The 11974-nt window shown below is 41.5% G+C and overlaps 1 protein-coding gene across 3 annotated transcripts in view; it reads left to right on the top strand.

The window, feature by feature from the left end:
• The first annotated feature begins 1717 nt into the window (after nucleotides 1-1717).
• RASGRP3 (RAS guanyl releasing protein 3) overlaps nucleotides 1718-11974 on the top strand; it is a 105262-nt gene continuing 95005 nt past the window's right edge. For 2 of the 3 annotated variants that reach the window (XM_041755712.1, XM_041755716.1), the window contains exon 1: nucleotides 1718-1971. The gene's annotated coding sequence lies outside the window, so the exon portion shown is untranslated. Of the gene's footprint in view, nucleotides 1972-10673; nucleotides 10804-11974 lie in introns of all 3 variants that reach the window. The other variant, XM_041755713.1, reaches the window with a different exon arrangement.

Genomic DNA, 11974 nt, shown 5'->3' with positions numbered 1-11974 from the left:
CCATGCAGGGAGCCTGACGTGGGACTCGATCGTGGGTCTCCAGGGTCACACCGGGCTGAAAGCAGCGCTAAACCACTGGGCCACCAGGGCTGCCCCACATTGCAGTGTTATTAATGATAGTCACCAAATCTTTTTTCTAAAGTGGGATATTAATAAACAAAATAATTTTGTAGACCACTGCTTTTCATACTGTAAGGAGCATCAGCGTCACCTGGAGTTCACACAGATTGCTCCTCCCCTCCGCCACTCTGAGATTCTGATCCAAGAGGTACTGAGGCTACGGGTCCACGGACAGCAGACAGCATACCAAGCAGCCCCTCCATCAAGGGAATTCTCTGACTTCCCCTGTGTTGCTTCTCAAAGTGTTCCCCCAATATAAAGAGCAGCCTGTTGACAGAGGTAGGTGTCAAATGACCAACAGAAAATGATAGATGATCAATAGATAATAGAATCATAAGAAGGACCTTAAGTAATAACAGTTTCTAAAATGTGTCTTCAAAATTAGTAAGGTTTTTTTTTTTTTATAAAGATTTTATTTATTTATTCATGAGAGTTACAGAGAGAGAGGCAGAGACACAGGCAGAGAGAAGCAGGCTCCTTGCAGGGAGCCCAACGTGGGACTCGATCCCGGGACCAGGGTCATGCCCTGAGTTAAAGGCAGACGCTCAATCGCTGAGTCACCCAGGCATCCCCCAAATTAGTAAGTTTTTAAAGCATGGGATGCACAGTATAAAAAAATAAAAGAGCACTAAATGTGTATATCACAAACCAGACTGTCCCCACAGTCAAGATCTGTACTCCCATTTTGCCAAGTCAACCATGTTTAAGTGTTTTGTTAGAGTATGTAAACTTCATATTTTGCAAGAAATTGAGAATCACTCTCAACATAGTTGACGCCAATTTGTACTCCCATCGACTGTTACGAGAATTCTTACTCCTCCACGCTTGAATGATATCTGACAATGCCAACATTTGGATCTGTCCATCTGATATGTGAAAAGTTAGGTCTAATTTTTATTTTCTGTTGTAATTATGAGAGAAGTTAAATATCTTTGAGTAGCAAAACTGTGGACAATCTTTAGTTTAATGCAGATGGGCTGACCAGTTTATAAACTTAGCTTCGTAATGTCTTTTGAGCCAAAGTATCTGCTTTTCTCGTTCACCTGTTAACATCTTCCTGTTGTTGAACCTTGCCTCAAAAGTACTTCAGCTTCTTTCGAATGAAAAGAAACGAGAGTAGTGACTGACCCCTGTGGCCTGCCCCCTTCCCTCACTTCCCCCAGGAAATTCTCCTTCTGGCTCATTCCTGTGGGAAATGAAGGAGATGATGTAGGTTTGTTGACGGTGTTTTATACAGAAGATGGTCCATCGCCAAGCCCAAGCTTTGCTTGTGGGAAATGTCACTTTAGTGAAACCAAGATAATAGGAAATTAAACTTTGACTCTGGTACCATTACCAAAGCTGAATTTCCCTTAGCTTGTTTATCGGTGTTCACTTGAAAGAAACACACACACACACACACACACACACACACACACACACCTCAGACTGCTTTTTGAAATCCAAATACATTTCCTGCCTTCTTCTTTCCTCAGTGCTCTTACGACCAGCCTATTTATAGCCCGGGAAAGGAAAAAGCTCCACTGGAGGCAGGAAAACTAAGTTCAGAAAGAATAGGAGGAAGTGTGCCTGCCATTTAGCCAAACAACCTTTAATTCATTGAGCTCAAAGCTTAGCAGCTTCACTGTCGTCCTGAGGCGTAAACAGCTTGCAAATTTGACATTTTTTTCATGCTTTCCACCTTTGGCCGGCATCAGGGCAGTGGAGGTGATGGCAGCATTTTAGGAGACAGGACAGGAATCTCTAGGTATTTGCACACGTGGAGGAGAAACTGGTGAGGGCTTGGCGAAGCAGAAAGAGACATTTGAACAGAGGGATGAGCTGGAAATGATTGCACGTCTGCGACTTAAGGTAAGTGTCATTTTTAAGACTGTCCATTGTTGTGTCTGCAGGCACATGGCGAGCAATGGGCGTTCGCCAGGGACGGCGTGTGTGCTGTGAGGGCAGGTCCTCAGGAAAAGCTCGTAGGCTCGTTTCTATTTCTGAAGAAATGTAGAAGTCAGTCTTGGACGTTGACTTCTTCAGTTTTTAACAATGATAATTTTTTTTTTTTTTTGGAAATAGTCATTGTTTCCTTAAGATAGCTTTTTACCCAGTATGTTTTCTTCTGTTTTGTCATCACCAAGGGATTAAGTAGTATCAATAACTTTACTGAAGATCATTTTTGAAAATAGTTTGAGTATGTCTGTCCAATCCTCTCGAATTGCTGATAAATAATCCATGTACCGTTTCTTTGATCACTTCTGGTTTATTTATTTATTTTTTTGTTTTGATTTTTTTTTTGTCACTTCTGGTTTAGAATCCATTCAAATCAGCTCTCAAGCAAAAAACATCAACTTTGGAAAAGTTACTTTAGCTAAAAGTTAGTATTTTGTAGAAAAGTAAGTGAAGATAAAGTTGTTGTTTAGCTAAAAGTTAGTATTTTGTAGAAAAGTAAGTGAAGATAAAGTTGTTGTTTAGCTAAAAGTTAGTATTTTGTAGAAAAGTAAGTGAAGATAAAGTTGTTGTTGTTGATACAAAGCTTCTTTTCCTGGACATTCATTTTCAGACAAAGGAGAACCTTCCAGAAGCACCCAAAACAGCCTTGAACAGCTCCAGCGATAGAAACTGTTCACAATAGTTATTTACATTTAAATTATGATTTCAAAACATTCGTGTAGTATACGTTTTATGAGTGACCTGAAAATTGCCCCTGGCTTTGGAAGTGGAAAGGTCTAAATAGAATGGGTTAAATCCAAGAACAGTTGATGCTGCCCACAAAAACTTGGAAAGCTTCTAGGGACATTCCAAATTCTTTTAACATTCCTTGCCATCAAACAACAAGGTTTGTTTAAATGATGCACCATATTTGCATCCACCCCTGATAATACCTACATTTGTATCCTGGAGTCACTCAATTGATGTCACAATGACAACAAAGGAATAAGTTTCTAGTGGTCTACTGAAAAGAAAGAGCAGAAGGAGACGTGTTGCTGTTATTTTGGTTTATCCCAGTTTGAGATTGGTATGTTTAGAATCTGTTGCAAGGAGATAGCAAAGCTGGAAGCCAGAAAAGCTGAGCCAGCCAGATTGCAGCTGGTGCAAGGAGGCCAAGCCTTGGTTTTGTCTCCATGTGGAGTTCATTGGCCATTGTCTTTCCTAGGAGGATTTAAGGGTTATTTTTTCTGATTAAAAAATTATAATTCATTCCTTGGAAACCGTAGTAAAATGTAGTATTGCTGGAAGAGAGAAAATACGTTTCTTAGTTGAACTTAAACCATCCAAATGAAGAAGGAAAGAAAATTATGTTGGATAAATATGATGGATCTGAAGAAACAGATAAACTCTTCCCACTTATTTCCAAGACATTCCAGTGCTACAAAGTCAATTCTGAGTCTGCCTTATTATTAACACAAAGTGAAATCCAAGGTAACCTAATTAATTGCCCCCCCTACGTGGGTTTGGTGTTGACAGTGATCCTGATTTCAACACAACTTTCTCATTTGACACATTTGTGTATTTACATTATGAGAATAAAAATGTTTTAAATACTACTGAATGTTTAAATAATAGAAAGAATTAGGAGTTAGGCATTTTATTCTAAGAATGTATTGTTTTTCACTTTTAGAAGTCTTATGGTTGGACACTGCTTTCTGGATGCCCCACAGATGCTTATAAATGTATTCATGAAACACCAGTTATTTAAAATAGATTTTGGGGGGTTTGTTGAATAGCTTCGCAAGTTTCTTGATGTACTTTTAAGCTCCTGAGAGCATTTTGTGTTAGAGTTAGCTAATTGTGAGGGAAAGAAATTGTCATTTAAAAATTTTTTCTATTAAGTAGGAATTTATTGCTGGGTTCCCAGCATGACTCTTGTAATTGCTGCGTTTTTAGAGGTTACATTATAGACCCACCTCTGTCCCTCACATTTAAATATCAGTGAGATCAAATTACTGAAGAGATGGTATGAAGTGGTGAGAAATTGAAATGTCACCACAACCCGTAGGATGTGTTGAAGTGGAGTGTGGAGAGAAGCATGCTAAGGTCAGGCAGCTGTGCCCACCTGGCCTGGTGTCATGGGGGCAGGAGGCATTGCATATTGGTTTTAGTGTCTCTATGAGCACCTTAAATCCAGATAAGTGGCATCTGGAGGTTTTCTTTCTCCAATGCCCTGATCCCCTTACACCCTATATTACCGGTTAACAGAGGCACCCCACCACCAAAGCATATTTATTAAGTTTTCCTGCAGTCTTTACCTTTGATAACTCAGCATTTACTCAGAGAAAGGGAATTCTGTAAGACACAAAGCATCCCACAGGAAATTAATTATTAATATTAACCAAATGAATGATGTAGATAGTGGGTACCAGATAAGGAAGTCCTGATTCAGGCAGGCTCCATGGAGTTATGAAGGTGAGCTGACTTTGCAGGGCAGAAATCTGATGGGGATAGCAGGAGATAAGGGTATCCAAAACAAGACTGGAGCTGTATATGTGGGCCTCTGCACATTCCTGTGAGATAGGACTATTCTTGGTGTGTTTAGGATTAGGGATGTCAGATGAAACCCAGGATTCCCAGTGAAATGTGAATTTCAGATAAACAATGAACTTTTTCTCACGTAACTACGTCCTATTGCACAGGTGTATATGAAGCCAACTGCACGGGACACACTCGATTCAAAAATATTATTTGTTATTTGCCTGAAATTCACATGTAACCGAATGTCCTGTGTTTTAATTTCCTAAATCTGGCCACCATGGCACGGAGCTGTGCGTCAACAGCTTGACAGGGGCAGAGGCCGTGAGCACATGGGACAAGAGAGAAGCGTCTGGAGGGGGTTGGGGTCAGAGTGTGGTGGGACTTTAATGCCAGACAGAGGAGTCTAGAATCTAATTTAAAGCCACTGGGAAGCCACTGAGGGGCTTTGAAAAGGGAAATGACATCAATAAAATTTGCCCATTCAAGGCAGGACCTGGTGGGGCAAGGAGAACAGGTTGCCAAGGCCTGGGTTCTGGTGACAAGAGAAAGAAGGAAACTAGATGGAGACACATGAGAGAAAAAACCGACATGCTTTGTAAACTAATTGGCTAGGGTTATAGCAGGAGAGGAAGCCTTAGAGAGGATGTTATGTTTTATAGTCTATTCTAAGGAATAGCCAATCCGAGAGGTAGCAGCAGTCAGGGAGTTAGGGAGATGAGGATTTTGGTTTTAGACATTTTAACTTTGATACCCTGATGGGACAGTCAGGTAGAAATCCCAAGCAAACAGCTGGAAATGGGAACAGCTTAGGAGGGAGATGAGAAGCAAAAGAGATTGCAGAAGCCAGCACAGACGGGGCATTTCCTACATGCCAAGCCTTCTAGTCCAGTCTCTTGTTTCATGCTCACAACCGCCCGTGGGCAGGCTGCATGGCTAGCCACATTTTATAAAAAAGGGAAAACAGAGGAGAGGTTGAGGAATCTGTCCAGGACTCCCTAGCTAGGGGGGCAGAGATTGGAAAGCAGGTGTGTAGGGAGGGGGACAGGCCCCTGTTCCCTGCTAATTCCCCGAGAGAAGGTCAGGGATCTGCTCTGAATTCTCCTTCTGCATCTGCAAAAGTCAAAAGGCACCAGTCGTTCAAGCTGTCACCCGATTTTTACCTGGATTCCTGGTCTTTAATTTTTTCTAACTGGTAGCTCTCAGAATTCTGCAGCTTTTGGTGCATCTCCCCAGGCAAAGGGACGAGTTTGTACTTGCATTTATGTATTTGTGTGCTTATTTATTTCCGAAATTGGTTTTCCCTTGAATGCCTCGTTTGTTACTTTTCCTTGCTTATCTGGTGAATTCAAGGGTATGCTGAAAACTGGGTCTAGAAGGTTAAACCCCTTTCTTTGTCCCCGGCTGCCCTCTCGTGGCCATGCCAGGTAACGACGCCCCGGCCAGGCAGGGACCGCACAGGAGCAGCTAGAAGCAAGCTCTTTAGGAAACCAGTTCACAGAACCACTGCAGAATCATGTGTGGGCTGCTAACTGTGCTAGGAGATTCTGGAAAAGGACTTCATGGAATTACATAGCCCTCCCCGGTGACGGTTGGTTGGTCTGAAGGGCAGTTTGAGTAGGCCAGTTTCAGATTTCTCTTAAACTTTGTAACCATGAAAAATATGTACCCCCCCCTTTTTTTTTTTTAAGATTTATTTATTTATTCATGAAAGAGAGAGAGGGAAAGAGAGGCAGAGACACAGGCAGAGAGAGAAGCAGGCTCCATGCAGGAAGCCCAATGTGGGACTTGATCCCGGGTCTCCAGGATTGCACCCTGGGCTGAAAGCAGACGATCAACCACTGAGCCACCCAGGCATCCTATGGCCCTTCTCTAACTTTCAGGAATATATCCTAAGGAAATATTCATAGATTGAGACCAACATGTATGTTGGTTTAAAAGAATGTTTATCTATTTGTAACGGATAAACTTTGCACAAATATACAGAATTAGGAAATTGTCAAATAGTCTTCCACAATGTGGAATTTATATAGCTATTAAACTGCATTAAAATATTTAATGTTTATAGTGAATGTTAAATGAAAAAGAGGGGGATCCCTGGGTGGCTCAGCGGTTTGGCGCCTGCCTTTGGCCTGGGGTGCGATCCTGGAGTCCCGGGATCGAGTCCCGCGTCGGGCTCCCAGCATGGAGCCTGCTTCTCCCTCTGCCTCTCTCTCTCTCTCTCCTCTGTGTCTATCATAAATAAATAAATAAATCTTAAAAAAAATAAATGAAAAAGAGAAGGCAAAAAAATTATATATAGGGTGTGATCTCCTTTTCTTAAAAATTATATATGTTTAATGAAAAATAGTTAACTAAAAATTTACATATCAAAATATTAACAATAGGGGGCACCTGGGTGGCTCAGTAGTTGAATAGTTCACGTCTTGATCCTGTCGTCCTGGGATCAAGTCCTGCATTAGGCTGCCCACAGGGAGCCTGCTTCTCCTTCTGCCTGTGTCTCTGCCTCTCTCTCTGTGTCTCTCATGAATAAATACATAAAATCCTAAAAAATATATTAACAATAGGAATCTTTAGTTAGGGGGATAATAAGGATTTTTATTTTCTGCTTTGTCTCTGGGATAAACATGTTCCCCAAGACAAGCATGTACTACCCTTATAGTCGGGAGCTAAAAACAGCATGTCTTTAAGAAGCAGAGAGCTAAGTCCCAGTGTTCTAATTTCTTGCTGTCATGGCTGTCACGGCTGACAATAATGTCTGTGCTAATTCAGCCCCATTTACGGCCTCTTTGCCCAGTAAAGAGCTGTATCCTGTTTATGACAGCATAATTCATTGTAATGGAAAAGATTATGATGCACTAGCCTGGTCTGTGACTTCACTATATTCATCAGCAACAGGAAACAAAGACACACACATTTTTTTTCATAATTGTTTTAGTAATAATTGACAATTGGAGGAAATGAATGGCAGAAAACAATTATGGGCAGACAAGATGGTCAGCAGATCAGACTGGGAAATGCAAAGGAGCCAGTCTCAGTTTTATTCATGCAACGATTTCAGAACATTACAAAGATAGTATTGTTTTGTTTTCAATCCACTCCTGAAATTGCTGTTGTTTTTACCAGCAGTTACACAATCCTTTGCTGGCAGCAGTGATTCCGAAATATGTTTTTTGTTCAGTAATCTAGTAATCGCACATTCAAGGATTTGGTGCTCAATTTTTTATGTATATTAATACTCAGGGTCAGTGTGAACTTCTCCTTGTGCATGTGTGTCCACTACTAATGCTCCTTGAATAATGAACTAGCCATTGGCTGCCCATACATAAAATCCTAGAAGTTTTATTTTCTATTTGAGGTAAAAATATCAAATTCATATTTCTATTTTCCATGAAATGATCCCTGGTCTTCATTTTAGCAGCAGTGGTTGGGGGAACAAACAACAAAAACTCAAACTCATGGTTCATTCTCCAGTGGAATGAGCACAATTAGCAACCACTGAGCTGAAATGTAGGCTGTGTTATCAATTAGGAAAGAGCTAGGTGAGGCAGGTAGTAAATACACCATAGTAGGATTTCTCTTCCCTTAGTGGCTGCGTTCATAAGCATCCCTCCACTGTCAGGTTGGGTACCATTAAAATTCTTTGGGTGTGGGAACTAAACATGCAGGGCATGCTTTAACCTTTACTGCAAGTCATATTCTCCTCTGATTAGCCTGATTTGGAGTAAAATTCTGCAGCAGCTCTTGCTTCCAATCTTAAAGAACTCTTACAGGTCATGCTATTTTTGTGGAGTCCTCTAGACCAGTGCTGTCCAAGAGAAACAAAATGTGAGCCACAAATGGCATTTTATATTTTCTAGTTGCCGCATTAAAAACAATTAAAAGAAAGCCACTTAGTTGACTGAGCCACCCAGGCACCCCCATAGAATTAGTCTTTATAATTATTTAACTCAGTATATGAAAAGCATTATCATTTTGACATGTAATCAATATAAAAGAGTGTTAGTGAGATAGTCTATGTTTCTTTTGGAGGAAGGAGAGGTCTTTGACATCCAGTGTGTATTTTACTCTTAGCACACATCTCAGTTCTGACAAGGTTCATTTTATGTGCTGAATGGATTCAGGTGCCTGGTGGCTCCTGTACTAGACAGATCCAAACCAGAAGAGCTATCGTTACATAAATAGCATTTGAAGTTTGGGCTGTGAGACCCTACTACCTATTCAGGACTCAATCCTCTCCTCTGTGATATATTCAGCCGGCCACTCTTACAAGTATCAACGAAAACTGAATAACTGAAAAGCAAGCAAAAGATTGGCCGTGTTGGCCTATGAGAACAGTTCAACTGTTCATTTAGACTGTGTAGCTAATGGATGCCTCACTTGAGAATAGGGTAATAGAGGTTTTTAAAAACTCCCAATTTTTGAAATCTGGGTTGTAAGAAACTTTATTTCATAATGATGTTTTCACATGAACTTAGGCATAGGAGTGGATTTCATTACATAGCCTAAAACGAACTTCCAGAACGCATTATGAACGTTGTTTCTAATAATGCATAAAACTTAGTACAAAGAAAGAAATCTTTAGTAATTCATACACACACACACACACACACACACTCACACACACTCTTTCTAACATTGTGATCCCTTGCTGATGTCTTTTCTGCATTCTGCATTGTCTTATTTGAAGAATAGGAAGTATGCTTCAATAATCCTGTATAACTACTATGCCCTGGGGACTCTCATGCCAGTCAGCTGGAGCGATAAAGATAGCTCTGTGTGCTAAATATGGGGATACAAAAATAGAACTGGTGGAAGTGGATAAAACTAAAAGACTCTGTAGGTTCTTGTGGCTCCGCCAATGGCAGAGTCCTGGAGACAAGGGCCCCGAAGTCCTGGCAATAAGTCCCAGCCCCCTGGACTGATCGTAGTTTCGGTTCATTTCTTATTCCATGAGGGTTTGAGAGCTAGAGCTAGATTTAAAGCAGTCAGAAAACTCTAAAATCAAAATAAAAGTTAAAGACGTTCGCAATGTAAATAATGACCACCCATCACATGAGTGGCAAATTGGTAGTGCACCAAAAGCTTGCTTGTAAGAATTTTCTCAGCCCTCTGAATTTACTTTCCGTTTCTCCCATAGAAACAAAATCACAAATAGTGACTGGATATGCACACCTAAAGTGCCGTGTACTTCCAATGAAATTATTATTTATATTCACAGTATATTACATTAAATTGTTATTCTTTATATAAAAATCAGGATTATTTTTATGAACATGGATTAAATTATTAATCCATGAACATGGATTACATTATTGCAATGCAGTCATCATGAAGTATAATTATTAATGTATCACTTCTCCATTAGCATATTATATCCTACATTAATAATATGTTAATAATTACATTGATTATATATGAATAATTAAAACAAAAAAGAACATGCACAACGCACAAATCACCTTATGTCCAAAGCAACAAGCACTGATAGAGGAGCTAAGCGAGCATCAGATATTGCACCGGGCATGGGAACTAGTATAAAAGATACTAGTTTGTCCCTGAATATTGGTAGGAAAGCAAATTCACCAAAGAGTGAGGAAACAGATGGAATTCTTTTCTAAGGAGGCTCCCTTGCCTACATGACTGGTCGGTGGAGAAGGCCTTTGCATCTGTATGTCTGAACTTTGGATTTGCCTTTTCCTTAAGGATGAAGTACATCTGACACAGCTCTTACTGTGTAACCATAATTAGGATCTTTTTTTGTTCCCAAATAGGGTGAGTGTTTCCTAAGTAACAGTAGGCAGAGAGGAAGGTGGAGAGAAAGGTTGCAGTGGGGTATATGTGAGTACATGAGGCAGAGGTTTGTGCACAATTGCTCAGGTCTCCAGAGGGGAGAGAAAAGCAGAGTGGCAGGGACTTGGCTATAGGTCTGTGTTATTCCCTGCAGCCTCCAGGGGCAGGGGGGTGGAGGGGGGGATGGGAGTGGGGGGTGGAAGGCGAGGAGGCAGGCACGCGCAGCTGGTCTCTGCATGGAGAGGGTACTTTCTGACTCAGTTTTCTGTATCTTTGTGAGTGCTGTGAGCTCTTGGATCTTGCAGGTATGACCACGGCTTTTTGTAACCACTAGTAAATGAAGAGCAGGTGGCCAAGTTAGGCACTGGCTAGCCTTCAGGCACGAGGAGCACTGGGTGGTTCCACACGTCAGCAAGAGAACTGAAGGACATTTAGGTGAGTGGAAAGTATGTGTGTAGCTCAAGGACAAGAGTCTAGACCGGGAGAATAATGTGTTCCCGTGACTTCCCTCTTCTGGAAGCCCTTCCTGTAATCCCTTCTGGCTGGGAACGGGGTGGGGTGGGGGGTGGGGGGGGGGGGGGGCTGTCTCTCTGGTTATGGAGGTCCACCAACCAAGACCAAGGGTGGGGGCTGTGCCGCATGCTGCTCCAAGAGGTGTGCCGCACCTGGAGCATGCACATCTGTGTTTCCTGCATCTGAAACAACCTCTCCTCCCCCACCCCCACGATGAACCCATCCTTCTTCAGGGTCCTCTCTCTCAATTTCTTTTACTTCTAGGACATTTTCTTTAAAACCTTCACGTTTTTTACTTTGCTGTGGGAACTACAACCCAGACTGCCTAAAAAATCTGCTGCCCAGACTAGTTACCCATTTGAATTCTCTAATTCCACTGCTGAAATTCTCAGTGTGTCTTCTGGAAACCTCACACATTTGTTTTCTCATTTCTCTTTCAAGATTCTAAACACATGAAATCAGCTGCTCTGTCCTCAACCCCACTGAAAATACAATGTCAGAAACTTTCCAAATGATGCGGGAAATAACCTCTTTCCACTTTTATTCCTCTTGATCCCTGCACCATTTAATAAACTAAAATCATCCTCTATTGAAATCTGAGGTGTCACATTGTTCCTGTTTTCTTTCAGCCTTGATAAGTGTTTTTTTTTTTTCCTCTGTCCTCGGTTGCAGCCATTTACCAGACATCCTTGTCTTCCATTTCTCTCTAAATCCTTTTTCCCAGGATGCCTGGGTGGCCCAGCGGTTAAGCATCTGCCTTTGTCTCAGGGGGTGATCCTCAGGGAGTCCCGGGATCGAGTCCCATGTCAGGCTCCCTGTGAGGAGCCTGCTTCTCGTCTGCCTGTGTCTCTGCCTCTCTCTGTGTGTCTTTCATGAATAAATAAATAAAATCTTAAAAAAAAATCCTTTCTCCCTCAGAGAGCCTGTTCATGGCTTCCATATGTAAAGAACCCTGTGCTTGCTTATCTAGCGCTGAGGGAATTGTAGCTGCATTCTAGGACCAAGCATCTGTCCGTATGTTTCTACTCGATGTTCCTTCATCATTTCCAACTTAGCCCGTCCAAAATAAAAATCCTACCCTTCTTCCCTTATC

Source organism: Vulpes lagopus, chromosome 5 (genome assembly GCF_018345385.1).
Source record: "Vulpes lagopus strain Blue_001 chromosome 5, ASM1834538v1, whole genome shotgun sequence".
In the NCBI taxonomy this organism is placed as follows: domain Eukaryota; kingdom Metazoa; phylum Chordata; class Mammalia; order Carnivora; family Canidae; genus Vulpes; species Vulpes lagopus.
The sequence above is the reverse complement of the archived record's forward strand: the minus strand, read 5'-3'. Positions and strand labels throughout refer to the sequence as shown.